Source organism: Cajanus cajan, chromosome 3 (assembly GCF_000230855.2).
Source record: "Cajanus cajan strain Asha chromosome 3, NIPB_CcT2T_4, whole genome shotgun sequence".
Classification (NCBI taxonomy): Eukaryota; Viridiplantae; Streptophyta; class Magnoliopsida; order Fabales; family Fabaceae; genus Cajanus; species Cajanus cajan.
The window spans coordinates 32,866,984-32,882,624 of record NC_138519.1 but is presented as its reverse complement, the minus strand read 5'-3'; the positions used below and the strand labels follow the sequence as shown (position 1 = coordinate 32,882,624).

General features: G+C 34.5%; 1 long non-coding RNA gene across 1 annotated transcript; it reads right to left on the bottom strand.

Moving 5' to 3' along the window:
- Positions 1-1,558: 1,558 nt before the first annotated feature.
- LOC145955737 (uncharacterized) lies at positions 1,559-3,083 on the bottom strand. The gene is made up of 2 exons (XR_014432414.1): positions 2,774-3,083; positions 1,559-1,873 (listed from the first exon to the last, which is right to left on the bottom strand). It is a non-coding gene; the product is annotated as an uncharacterized LOC145955737 (long non-coding RNA).
- Between the last annotated feature and the right edge of the window lie 12,558 nt (positions 3,084-15,641).

The following is a 15,641-nucleotide window of genomic DNA, read 5'->3' as shown; positions in this document are numbered from 1 at the left end:
ATTTAAGGTTCTTATGATCACTAAATACCTCAACCATAGAATCATATAGTTAGTGTCTCCAAATCTTAGTATAAATGACAAAGTCGCTAACAAGGTTATGGGTAAGGTAATTTCTCTCATGAATTTTCAATTTCTTAGAAACATAAGCTACTATCTTTTCTTCTTGCCACAATATTCTTCCTAAACCTATTTTCAGAGACATATTTATATATCACAATAATCTTACTAAAATCTAGTAATATTAACACTAGTCAATCTTTCCTTAAGAGTTTGAAAACTACTTCCTCAATTGTTATCCCATACTAATGTAACTCCTTTCTAGTCAATTCAGTCAAAGGTAATAGTAAGTAATTCAAAGAAGTAAGCAACGAAATGATTTGGGTAGTTAAAAATATACATATTCATATTAGAATACCTTTTTCATAAATATCATTCCTAAGCATGTATGAATTGATCATTGCTTACATCCTATAGCATGTACAAGAACCAACTTTTACTACTCTGCATTATATCATTTTAATAGACCTATCAAATACAAAACCTCTAAATATCATATTTAAATCTATTTTTATACCTAACAACTCAAAATATCATGATAGCATATATCTGCCTGACACACAGAGTTGTATTCATCCAAGTGATTTCAAACTTATCTCAAACGAAAGTTAAGTGAATAAGCTACAACTCTTTATGAAGACATAAGATTTCCAAGAGATCATCTCTTTAGCTAAAGATTCAAATATCACCACTAATAAATTCAGTGCTTACTAAATTTCTAATCACCAAGGCAGTCATAACTTGAAGTTCTAGATTTTTGTTTCATCTTATCCTAGTTCTATTGAAAAGATAATATCTAAAGCCATATTCTTCATAAAGACCTCAAAATATAAATTTTGTCGATATAATACTCATACTATCCTAACAAACTATAATGAAAATATTTTCGACACCAAATAGCAATAATGTATCAATATATCTAATGCCACAAAATACCTCAACTTTTTCCAAATTCACTACTTAATTTCTCATTCAAGTCTCTCCTTACTTTTCTCAATCAAAACAACTCACATGCTACCTAAACCATAAATAATTAACATACCAATAATAACACTTAAGGGAATTAACATCATTTCGATCTCTCACCAAAGAGACAACCACCTTTAGATTCAACCTGCTACAACTATAGATGTCAGAAACTTCACCAATCATAAACTCTTAGTACACTCAATATATCACCTCCCATCCAAGGTTCTAATAATTCGAGTTGGCTAACACTATCATGATTATCATTCCTCTGATTACAAACTAACTTAACAATCTCAAACTCAACAATATCAACACAGGACGAACATCATCATCATAATACACAACAAACAAGACATAGTCAGAGTACACAACAGAGTCATGATAAGCACATAACACACACGGTTGATAAAATCGACTTGCTCTGATACCACTAAATGTGACACCCTCTACCCCAACATAAATACAATAGATATAAACCATCTATATATAAATTCTTTCTTAGTCTAATATAAAATAATTATCTCAAGTATCATTGGGTAAAAGATGCACATTCATAATTTTCAACTGTAAGTATCAAATTGTCAAGAAATAATAAAATAAAGATTATAGATTAATCCCAGTAAAGGTGGCAGAGCCTCCTAGTTAGGAATTAACTTATAATCTTTTAGTAAAATTATAATATGACAAAAATACACACTTTCAACATAAATAACATAAAAATTACAAAAGAAAAATAATAATAATTTAACAATAAGTCTAGCTAATCCCGATGTCACATCCTATCAGAGCGAAACCCAAACAGAAGCCTAAGCTTCACCACCAACATTCTCAGCCTCATGCTAATTATCTGCATCATAATTTAAATATACACAAAAATGACAAGGGAGTGAGAAACTTCTCACTCAGTTGCAGATATAGAAATAAAAGTTAAATAGCACACACACACACAATATAATTCACATATATAATCAATCTCACATATATGCTTATGTATAATGATTTTCTTGACTTGACTCACTAATGTATGCATGTGGCGCCATACGGAAGTTGCAGAATTCATCACTGGTGACCCGAAGGCACACCTATACAATTGTCGGTGACCCTAAGGTACACCTATCATTGGTGTTCATACACCTCGTTAGCATATCGTGGGTGACCCAAAGGTACACCTTGTTAGTCGTGGGTATGCGGCCTCAGCGGCACACCTGGAGTAATATGTGCATATGATGCATGTCATACATTCACAGACTCAACCTTTAGCATGTTACACATATCATATTCATATTTCATAATTAAGAATTATTTCAATAATCCAATTTAATAGTCCAATAGTTCAACAGTCCAAACAGTCCAACAGTCCAAACAGTCCAACAGTCCAACAGTCCAACAATCCAACAGTCCAACAATCCAACAGTCCAGAGGTTGCTTAGGTATCATATTTTTCAATAATAATATATTAAGATCTTTTAAGTAAAGTAGGAAGCTTAAAAGGTAATATAAGATAATAAGGAGGCTCAGCCTTCCATTTAAATAATAGATTACAAATTTATAAATACTTAGGAGGCTTAGCCTTCCATTCAAATAACAGATTCTAATATGTAAATAAATAAGATATAAAACAAAACACATCAATAATACATATTCAAAGAAATAAACAACAGGCAAGGGATCGGGAGCCAATCCAACAAACAAACTATTTAACAATTATTCCCACACCCCCAAGCGAGGTTTCCCACTCCCCCCTTACCTGGGTTTACAGAAATTTGGGCAGAATCTCCTCCTCTCTATCTTTCCTTAAAAGGAATCGGAAATAGGGCAGAATCTCTTCCTCTTTCTCCTTAAACAAGACACTAGAGCAGAACCTTCTTTTCTTTCTCCTTCTCTCTCTCTTACTTTCTCTCTCTATTTCTCCAGAATTTCCTTCTCTCTAGAATTCTAAATTTTCAAAACCTTAAGTCCCTATTTATAGAATTTTTGAAGTTACTATGCACTATGCACTATTCATTAAAATAATATTATAAATTACTATGCACTATGCACTATTCATTAAAATAATATTATAAGTTACTATGCACTATTCATTATTATATTCAAATTTATTATAAAATTTGAACCCGCGTCCCTCGTGCAGCCGCCTTCACTGTGCAATTGCATAGTGAAATACTATTCATACATACGTATACGTAAATAGTAAAAATACATATACATAAATAGTAAAATACGTATACATAAATAGTAAAAATACGTATACGTAAATAGTAAAATACATAAATAAAATACTTATTCACATAATAAATACATAAAAAAAATATTTCTTTTCATTGAATAAAATTTGGGATGTTACATTGGCTCGGTCAGAATCCAATCTGACCTTCCCACGTAGATAGTGATCCGATATCAAGGATAAAATCACACTACAAGAAAAATGCTGATTTCCGACGGAAATTTCTGACGGAAATAGGTAAATTTCCGACGGATTTTGCTTTTTCCGACGGATTTCTGACGGATTTCAATCCGTCGGAAAAAGTGGCATCGGAAAAAAAATCCGTCAGAAATAATTTTTCCGACAGAATTTTCCGACAGAAAATTCCGTCGGAAAATTTCGTCGAAAATTTCCGACGGAAAAATCCGTCGGAAATTGCTGTCAAATTTTCCGACGGAAAAATCCGTTGGAAATTATAATTTTTTTTTAATTTTAATAAATTTATTAATGTAACAACTCCCATATTTGGCTTCTCAAGGGTTCTATTTCACAATATTTCACTGTTTAGCGTGTTTTATTCTTACTTGTGCAATTTCTGGGAGACTTCCCAGAAGGTCACCCATCCCAGTACTACTCCAGGTCAAGCACGCTTAACTGTGAAGTTCTGATGAGTAAGCTACCGAAATGTCTATGTATGTTGTCAGTATAACTTGTACAAATTAATTCATTTAAGTCATCCTCAAATATACAATCTCATATTTGTACTATAATAATAATATATAATAATTTTATATTATGAATAATAATAATAATAATAATAATAATAATATATTTAATTATTCTTTATTTATATGTACTTACTTTTATAATTAACATCTACTTACTTTTATTTAAAATTATAATTTAAATTATTTAATTTTATAATTTATAATGATAATATAATTTATAAAATTATAAATATTTATTTATTACATACTTATAAATTAAATTTTAATATTTTAAATAAATTATTAATTAATTTAATATATTTATTTACATTAAATCAAACATATAAAATTTAAAAAATGTATTTATCCTTTTTTTTTTCTAATTATCAACTATTAATAAAATACTAACTTAAAATCTTATCTAATTATATATAATATTTTCATATCAAATTTAAAACCAGATATTAGTTATACAAAAATATTAAGATCATATAGTAAATTGTCAATAAGATTTTAGTTAAATAATTTAAAATAATTAATATTTCAATTATATTGTTAATTAGCAAATAATTTATTCCAAAACTAATTAATTTTTTATATTAATTATTAGTAAAATTTAATAACTTTTAATTTAACAATTAATTGGATCGATGAAATTCAACACACCATGAGTTATTGAGCGGAATAACTTTACCAAGAGTTATTTTGTAAGTTATCTTAAATCAAACATATAAAATTCAAATAATGTATTTATCCATGTTTTATTTTTTAATTATCAACCATTAATAAAATACTAACTTAAAATCTTATCTAATTATATCATAATATTTTCATATCAAATTTAAAACCAGTTCTTACATTTTCGACAAATATAAATTTGTCTGAAATATTCTATCAATAATATAACTTTTCTTACAAAAATTTTCTCATCAAAAATATAAATTTTTCGACAGATTTAATTTTATTTTATAAAAAATCATCTTCGATTAATATAACATTTTGTATATATGATTTAAGAGTAAAAGATTTTCAATTGAACGGTTAAATTTACAAAATTCACATTTAATATAAAGTTATTGAGCGGTGTAACACTTAGTAAAATTAATACCATTGTAATTATAGCTCCCCTCATGTATATATATATATATATATATATATATATATATATATATATATATATATATATATGTGTGTGTGTGTGTGTGTGTGTGTGTGTGTGTGTGTGTATATATATATATGATTTAAGAGTAAAATATTTTCAATTTAACGGTTGAATTTACAAAATTCACATTTAATATAAAGTTATTGAGCGGTGTAACACTTAGTAAAATTTATACCATTGTAATTATAACCCCCCTCATATATATATATATATTAAATGCGACTTTTACAATGTATTACACCGCTCAAAAACTTTATATTAAATGTGAATTTGGTAAATCCAACTGTTAGATTGAAAGTTCATATCTCTTATAGATTATATATACAAAACTTTATATTAATCCAAGATGATTTGATACTTCATTTTTATAAAACAAAATTGATGTAATATATTCATTTCAAAATACACTAAAATATGAACACTTGGATTATCTTCCAGTTGTTGTTCAATTTTAACAAAACTTGATATACACGTATAAAGTGATATGAACTTTCAATTTAACGGTTGGATTTACAAAATTCACATTTAATATAAAGTTATAGAGCGGCATAATACTTAGTAAAAGTTACACCGATATAATTATAACCCCTTATATTATATATATATATATATATATATACACACATACATATATATACAGCGACAGCTGCACGTTTGGAATAGTGAGGCACTTGCCCTCACTACTATTTGACATATACATAATTTTTTATCTAAAAAAATAATATATTTTAAAAAATAAAAATTATATTCTAATAAAATAAATATATAGATTCAGAAAAAATGTTTATTTATTTGATATCTGTCAAATTTTTGAAGGAAATTAATTCTCATGTGATAAAAAAAATTTCTTAATAATGAATTAATTTTTAAAAAAAGTTTAATTATAATATATATGTATATATATATATATATATGTCTTAATATTCACATATATAATGTAATATATTAAAACAAATAATTTTTTGATAAAATAAAATTTGTAGCATGCATGTTTTTCTTTTGTGTTTTTTATTTATTGTATACGTTGATTGAAAAAATCAAAATTGTAAAATTGTATACATTGATTAAAAAAATCAAAATAAGAAAAATCATAAGATTTATATTCTATTTAGAATTGTTATTATAAGATATATTTTAAAATAAATTATCATCTAAAAATATATATTAGATATTAAAAACAGATTTATATCATAAATAAATTAAACTTTATTTTTATAAATTTAACATATAGATTTTTATATTTTTAATAGTGTTAAATTATTATAAAATAAAAGTCTATATAATTGTAGTTCTACCCAAATATTTAAAAATTATCTATGATAGATAAATAAGTCACACTTAAAATATATATTTTTAAAGAAAGTTAGGTTTAAACCAAGTAAATTATAATAAAATATAGTATAACCTAATTTATTTTCATCTTTAATACTAATCGTAGATATAAAAAACTTGTAATAAATAATTATAATATATATTTATACCTTTAAAAGATATATAAAATTTTTAATACTACAAATATATATAAGAAATTAAAAATAATAAATTAAAAATAAGAAATTAAAAAAATAAATTAAAAATAAATTAAAAATAAATTTCCGACGGAATAATTCCGTCGGAAATTTTCCGGCAGAAATTTCTGACGGATTTATTTTTCCGTCGGAAATTTCCGACGAAATTTTCCGTCGGAAATTTCTAGGATTTATATTTCCGTCAGAAATTTCTGACGGAAAATTTCTGACAGAAAATTCTGTCGGAAATTTCCGACGGAAATATAAATCCGTCAGAAATTTCCGATGGATCCATATCCGTCGGAAATGTTCCGTCGGAAATTTACATTTTTCTTGTAGTGTCATACATATCCGTCGGAAATGTTCCGTCGGAAATTTACATTTTTCTTGTAGTGTCATATCTTTAAATGACCAAATATTCCCAGATAAAGTTATCATAAAAATCTCCGCATTCATGAGGCCCATGAGGCCGATGGTGAAGAAAGTATAAGACCTGAAACCCTAGAGCTAGGAAAGCAGATTACACATTACTCACTCGAATGCTCTGGCTTGGAAAGGTTGACCTAGGAAAATAACCCTAGACGCCCCCTTAGCCGGAACATTTTGGCGCCCACCGTGGGGCTACGGTAAAACTTTTCCTATGCCCTAAGATGTACAAAAACTTCAAGGACCCACAACCACGTGAAAGAGAATAGAGGTTAAGAAAAATGGCGTGAGGCGGTGCACCAAATCAAGACACGCAACACCTACCATGGAGGAGATGATGGCATTAATCAATGGCTTAAGAGAAGAAAATGCTCGAGCTAGGGAGAGGGAGGAAGCCATTAGACGGGAGAACAAAGAAATTCGGAGATGAGTGGATGAGATGCAAGCTACAATCACGGTCAATCTCAAGACAACGGAAGAAGATAGTATGATGGAAGTCCCAGAGGACTTTAAACCGTTTTCAGAGGCAATCGAATCTGAAGCCATCCCGCGAGATTTCGTAGAAGGAGATCTTGTTTTGAAGCGCGCTCAACTAACTCAGCTGAAGAACGCGTTATCACCCAAGTGGGTCGGTCCTTATAGAATTGATGAGGTGATTGGCAAAGGAGCTTACCGATTGAAAACACTCAATGCCGGAAAGATACCGAGGACGTGGAATATTACAAGTTTACTTTTTTATTATAGTTAATTGGTTGCTTTGGTTGTGTTGTACTTGTACTAGGTGCACTCTTTTCCTAAATCAGTATTTTTATCCCTACAAAATTGTGAAAGGACTTTTTGCTGAAAAGGTTTTTAATGAGGTACCATCAAATAATAAAAATTATTTTCAAACTGATTCTGACTCGCAGGCAAACTCGTGATGGATCGGTTAAACTCCAACTGGACGAGTATAAATAACTTGAAAAACTCATGAATAATTGGATAAACTTCGACTGGAAGAGTATAAATAACTCAAAGAACTCGTGATTGATCGGTTAAATTCCAATTGGGCGAGTATAAATAACTCAAAGACAAACACATGATTGATCGGTTAAACTCCGACTAGGCGAGTATAAATAACTCAAAGACAAACTCGTGATTGATCGGTTAAACTCTGACTGGGCGAGTATAAATAACTCGAAGACAAACTCATGATTGATCGGTTAAACTCTGACTGGGCGAGTATAAATAACTTGAAGACAGAATCGTGATTGATTGGTTAAACTCCGACTGGGCCAGTATAAATAACTCGAAGAACTAATGATTGATCGGTTAAATTCTGACTGCGTGAGTATAAATAACTCGAAGACAAACTCATGATTGATCGGTTAAATTCTGATTGGGCGAGTATAAATAACTCGAAGACAAACTCGTGATTGATCGGGTAAACTCCGATTGGGCAAGTATAAATAACTCGAAGATAAACTCATGATTGATCGGTTAAACTCTGACTGGGCGAGTATAAATAACTCGAAGACAAACTCGTGATTGATCGGTTAAACTCTGACTAGGCGAGTATAAATGACTTAAAGACAAACTCGTGATTGATCGGTTAAACTCCGACTAAGCGAGTATAAATAACTCAAAGACAAACTCGTGATTGATCAGTTAAACTCCAAATGGGAGAGAATAAATAACTCAAAGAAGAACTCGTGATTTATCGGTTAAATTCCGACTGGGCGAGTATAAATAACTCGAAGACAAACTCGTGATTGATCGGTTAAACTCTGACTGGGCGAGTATAAATAACTCGAAGACAAACTCGTGATTGATCGGTTAAACTTCGACTGGGCGAGTATAAATAACTCGAAGATAAACTCGTGATTGATCGGTTAAACTCGGACTAGGCGAGTATAAATAACTTGAAGACAAACTCGGAATTTCTTCATACATCATGAGGTCGGCATTTTGGTGACTTGGTTTTATACACCAAAAACAAAGTTTTTAACTTGGTTTTATTTCTTCATTAATCTTGAGGTCCGAATTTTGGAGACATGGTTTTATACACCAAGAACAGAGTTTTTAACTTGGTTTTATTTCTTCATTAATCGTGAGGTCGGCATTTTGGAGACTGGGTTTTATACACCAAGAACAGTGTTTTTAACTTGGTTTTATTTCTTCATTAATTATGAGATTGTCATTTTGGAGACTGGGTTTTATACACCAAGAACAATGTTTTTAACTTGGTTTTATTTCTTCATTAATGTTGAGGTCGGCATTTTGGAGACATGGTTTTATATATACACCAAGAACGGAGTTTTTAACTTGGTTTTATTTCTTCATTAATCATAAGGTCAGCATTTTGGAGACATGGTTTTATACACCAAGAACAGAGTTTTTAACTTGGTTTATTTCTTCATTAATCGTGAGGTCGGCATTTTGGATGACATGATATACCAAAACAAATTTTTTAACTTAGATTATTTTCTTCCAATCGAAATTTGGATGACATGGTATACCAAAAACAGAGTTTTTAACTTATTTTATTTTCTTCTAGTCAGAATTTGGATGACATGGTATACCAAAACGAAATTTTTAACTTAGTTTATTTTCTCCAAATCGGAATTTGGATGACATGGTATACCAAAACAAAAATTTTTAACTTAGTTTATTTTCTCCCAATTGGAATTTTGATGACTTGGTATACCAAAAACGGAGTTTTTAACTTAGTTTATTTTCTTCAAGTCGGAATTTGGATGACATGGTGTACCAAAACGATATTTGTTAAATTAGTTTATTTTCTCCAAATCGGAATTTGGATGACATGGTATACCAAAATGAAATTTGTTAACTTAGTTTATTTTCTCCAAATTGGAATTTGGATGACATGGTATACCAAAAACGAAATTTTTTAACTTAGTTTAGTTTCTCCATTATTCATGATATCAACAAATGTCTCGGTTATTCTCTCCCACATAATGCATAAGGATGATCAGTGAATAAAAATCTAGTAATACGCTTAATAGAATAATAATAGTCTTGCTTCAATACAACGTAAAGTCAGGGCTTGAAGGGAGGCGTACCGTCTCAGTCAGAATTCGATCTAACCTTCCCACGTAGGATTGATCCGATATCATGGCTAGCTGAGCCCCTACGCCTTATAGGCTTGGGGCTGGAAGACAAGTGTACCGTCTTGGTCAGAATCTGATCTGATCTTCTCATGTAGGCATTGATCTGATATCATGGCTAGCTAAGCCCTTACACCTTATAGGCTTGGGGCTGGAAGGCAAGTGTAACATCTCGGATAGAATCCGATATAACCTTCTAACATAGGCATTGATCTGATATCATGGCTATAAGGCATAGGGGCTGGAAAGCAAGTGTACTGTCTCGGTCAGAATTCGATCTGACCTCGCTACATGAGTGCACTCGGTCAGAATCTGATCTAACCCCTCTACATGGATGAACTCGGTCAGAATCCAATCTTACCCTTTTGCGTAAGTGCGTTGGCTCAGTCAGAATCCGATCTGACCTTCCCACGTAGATACTGATCCGATATCAAGGATAAAATCATATCTTTAAATGACCAAATATTCCCAAATAAAGCCGTCATAAAAATCTCCACATTCATGAGGCCCATGAGACCCATGGTGAAAAAAGTATAAGACCTGAAACCCTAGAGCTAGGAAAGCAAAATACACAATACTCACTCGAATGCTCTAGCTTGGAAAGGTTGACCTAGGGAAAGAACCCTAGATGCCCCCTTGGCCGTGTCGCCACCGGCCCGAAACGGGCTTTCGGCTTTCGCGAAGGATGGTTGGACTCGTTTATTTGTTTAAGAATGTGGATTGCTAGAATGACTTATTCTCAAACTGAGACCTCGTCAAACGAACAATTTTATTAAAAGTCTCACTAATCCATATTAATCCCAAGCGGGACCCTCCATGGATTAGTGGTTTTCGTAAAAGGAGGGTTCGTGGAGTCGCCACCAATGTTTTACTCAAAACATTGGAAAAAGGGATAAGGCAATTGATTTTATAAATCAACTTTGGCCATTACAACCAGAGTTGGGTAAGGGAGTCGGTTACGCGTGGGGAAGGTGTTAGCACCCCACAGCGCCCCTTTCGGGTTCCCTATGACAGATTATATTCTAAAATAACAATATAAAATTACTAAATTACCCCTATTTATTATAAGCGATTATAAATTAACTATCTACATGATGACAGTTTAAGTATGCACACAGAAAGCAGTAAAAGGAAGGATTTAAGAAGAAACCTCTTGAAGCGTGCTTTTTATATATTGAGTAAAACTGGGAAGCTTTTTGGCGTTCCCTCGCTCTACAAGCTCGCTCGCTCCTTCCTAAAAACTTTTGACTATGGAAATCCGGAGGATTTCCCTTCGACTAGGTTCGAATCTCCAAGCTAAGTGCTCGGAATTCCAGAACTTCGTCGGATCGACTCCCAGAGAGATTTCTAGGGCAGAACACTGCTCAAAAACCCCAGAATACTCAAGGAGGGAGTCAAAACTGAGTGAAAAAGTGTGGAATGACGTCCAATTGACGTCATATTTATAGGGAATAGGCGCAGTACGGCCTACAGGGCCAATACGGCCGTATTGAAATTTTTGAACTTCAATACGGTCGTATTGAAGTTCAATACGGTCGTATTGAAGTTCAGAAATTTCAATACGCCCGTATTGAGTTCGCTGCGGTTGTATTGAAGTGTCAATACGGTTGTACTGACTTCAGTACGGCCGTATTGAAGCTTCAATACGGCCGTATTAAGTTCAGTACGGCCGTATTGGGCTTTTTCCCTCCACTTCCTTATTTTTAGCTATTCTAAGACCTCTAGACCTACAGAGAACCCTCCTAGGGCCTTCGAGGAGTCCTTCTGGCTGATTATCCTTCAGTCTTCGAGAGTCTTCAAGCTTTATTTCCGACCCGGACAATTTTAGGGGTCTACAGCTGCCCCCCCTTTACTTAGTCGGACGGCCTTTTGGTGTATCGGCTGACAAGTAAAGGAGTTGACCCAATTGTCCGGGTATTGCGCCGACCTTCTGACTTGTAGCGTCTTCCGGCGGAAAATTGTTGAGTAGCCTCTCCAGGTGGGTGCATACCTTGGCGCTTCTGACATCCTCGGTAGCTGAGTTTACCTTCTCCAAGGTCAACTTCACTCGACGCTCGAGCCGGAAGTTGGACATCAATGCGCCTCTGATGACGCTGATGGTTGAGTACCGCCTCTCCAGGCTTAACTTCACTCTTTGTTCGAGCCGGAAGCTAAGTACCTTTGTGACAACGGTAAGCGGTGAGTACCCCTTTTCCAGAGATAGCTTCTCTCATTGCCCGAGCCGGAAGCTACATACCTCCGTGTTTGTGACGACGGGGTAGCGTGAATATCTCCTTTCCAGGGATTTGGTGATGATTTTGTCTCCACAATCCACGATGCTGCTTCGACGGTTGTTTTTTGATTTTTGTGCCGCTGAGGGCTGGATAACGCAGGGATCCGTCTAGGGGATGTGCAGTCATTCACAGGTTCCTGTGCCCCAACTTGCATTGCATTGTTGGTACCCTTGGGGAATTTCTGACTCCTTGGGGTATAGACACAAAGATGCTCTTTCTGATGTGAGCGGTGCCTTATGATTGGCTGACGTCCTTTCGACGTTGGTGGAGTATCCCGGTTATCCTTGTTCGGGTAACTCTTTTTGATTTTCTGATTTTTCGCTGCCTCTGTGTAGGCTGTTATCCGCTGGGGATTCTGGATGTTGATTTTGATTTTGGTGCCACTGAGGGCTGGATAATGCAGGGATCCGTCTACGGGATGTGCAGTCATTCACAGGTTCCTGTGCCCCAACTTGCGTTGCATTGTTGGTACCCATGGGGAATTTCTGATTCCTTGGGGTGTAGACACAGATGCTCTTTCTCTCTGAGTCGAGCGATGCCTTATGTTTGGCTGACGTCCTTTTGACGTAGGTGGAGTATCCCGGTTATCCTTATTCGGGTAACTCTTTTTAATTTTTGGATTTTGTAAGAATGGCTGGCCATGGTAGGCTTATGTGTTTAGGCTTGTTCGATTAAACACTTATGAGGTTAAGCACATCTTTGTTATTAATGATTGTGTTTTGACAACTTGGATAGCTTTTCTTGAGCCCCTTGTTGAATTCAATTGATGGTACCATCATGGATTTATTTTGTTTTTCTTTTTTTGACGGCCCTAACTTTTGCCTAAAACACCCATTTGTGATGTCTTAGCGGGCTTTTGTTTTTGTTCATTATTTTGTAACCCTAATTTTTGCCTAGGTCACCCTTTTGTGGGATTCCTAGCGGGTCTTTTGCTCTTATTTTTGTGCAGCCCCCTTTTTGGGTTTCCTGCCGAGCTTTTTATTTTTTAGGATTTTTGTCCTGAATGGATTTATTTTATCCATGACGGCACTTATTGAGGCCAAGAAAAGGTGCTCCAAGTTGACACACACACTTCCACATAAAAATGATGCGGGTTTATTATTATTAAGATGATTTAAACCTCATTCATGTTTATTCAAACAGGGTTAAAATAATGTGGTCTAGAATTTTATTGCAAGCGAGAAAAGAAGCAATAAAGAATTAATGAAGAATGATTTTATTATAATCGCAGCGGAAACATGTGCCCTATCGAGGCTCGGGGGTCGGGCTGTCCCCGAGGAGTGATCTCTAATAGTCACTGAGTCTATACATCCCTATCGGAAGGAAAAAAATATTTTGACGACGACGACCGGCCTTGACGCTTGTGAACCGGCCTTCCTAAAGATCTGGCTTAAAGAACGTCGAGAAGGATCTTGATTCCTCTTCGTTCTTTGATCTTTAACAGGGTTGTATCCTAACCCTTGTTTCCCCGGATTATCCTTGATAATGGGTAGCTCCGGGATTCCTTGGGAGTCCTTGCCTAATCCTTGTCCTGGCAAGTATCCGTTCTTTGTGAGCATATGAGCTACCTTCTTCATTTCTCGAGGAAACGTTTCAACATTGGCAATTTCCAATGCTTGGAAGGCGGTTTCTAGAGCTTCCTCCACTGCATCCACATAAGGTATGGTGGATGGCTTGCTGATGAGTATGTCGTCTTCAGCTTGTACAGTCACCAGCTTGTCACCCACAATGAATTTGACTTTCTGGTGAAGCGTAGAAGGAATAGCTTTTGCATCATGAATCCAAAGTCGGCCGAGGAGACAGCTGTATGTTGGAGTAATGTCCATCACTTGGAATTCGACATTTAAAGATAGTGGGTCCAATTTGGATTGGAAGATTGATCTCTCCCACCACTTCTCTGTTAGAACCATCGAAGGCTCGAACGATCATGTTGCTCGGGCGCATTTGGACTCCCTTGATTGCCAATTGCTTGAGCGTTCTTTTTGGCATCACATTCAAGGAAGATCCATTATCTACCAAGACTTTAGCGATGTGATACTCCTTGCACTTTATAGAGATGTGCAAGGGCTTGTTGTGGTTTGATCCCTCGGCGGGGATTTCTTCATCGATGAAAGTGAGGTGATCATTAGCCTTGATGTGACTAACAATCCCCTCAAACTCGTCTTGGGAGATTGTGTGCGACACATATGCCTCGTTCAAGACTTTCAACAGATCTTGTCGATGCGGTTCGGAGCTTCGGATCAACGACGACAGCGTAATCTTTGCTGGCGTCCTATGAAGTTGATCCACGATGGAGTACTCGTTCTGTCGGATAAACTTTAACAGCTCGTCTGTCTCCTCCTCGGATTCTTTTTCCTCGGTTTTCTTTTCTTCTTTTTCTTTATTCTTGGGGGCTTTATCATGAAGATCTTCGGGAGTGTAGATCCTGCCACTCCTAGTCATGCCCCCAAGTCCAGCGATGTTAGAGATATCGCTGTCGGCAGAAAGGTGGATGTCGTATATCCACGGCACAGCCTTATTTGATTTGTAAGGGAAAGGCCTTGGGACTGTGATCCTTAATGGTGTCGGACCTTCCCCTTTATTCGTCTTGATTACCAACAACGGAGCTGATGTGCGCTCGATTGGCACGGTTGTTGGCTTACACTTGATAACGAACGGCGTGCGATCCATTCTTTGAACATACGCATCGACTAATCCTTTCTTTTTATTAATGTTTATTAATGGATTACTAGGAGAGATGTATGAATGACTCCTAGATCCCTCCATGATCTATATGCATGATATGATGATGTTGAATATGCATGCATTGTGTTTATTGAACTAAGCATTATCATGTTTTTAGGATTTTCCTAAGATGATGCATGATATTGCTTGGTTTGGGTAAATACATATTTTTCTTTTGAATATTTTTGTATCTTTTTTTGTATTTTTTGGGTGAAAAGGGAAACTACCTATATGAATGCAATGAAGGTAGATGTTAACACCATGTACTAGAAGATCTTTATTTCTATTTATTCTTTTTATTTAAAAAAGAATGTTGTATGTTTAAAAGGTGCAAATGTATGCTCATACAATGTCACATAAAAATGCACAAACAATTCACTCATCCACGAACGGTCACGAGCGAATCACGAGGTAGGGGTCTCCTGCAGAAAAGTGCATATTCAAGGAGGTTCTAACTGTTCTCACTTGGTCTGAGGCCCCCAAGGTGCCCCCATTATAGGGACCC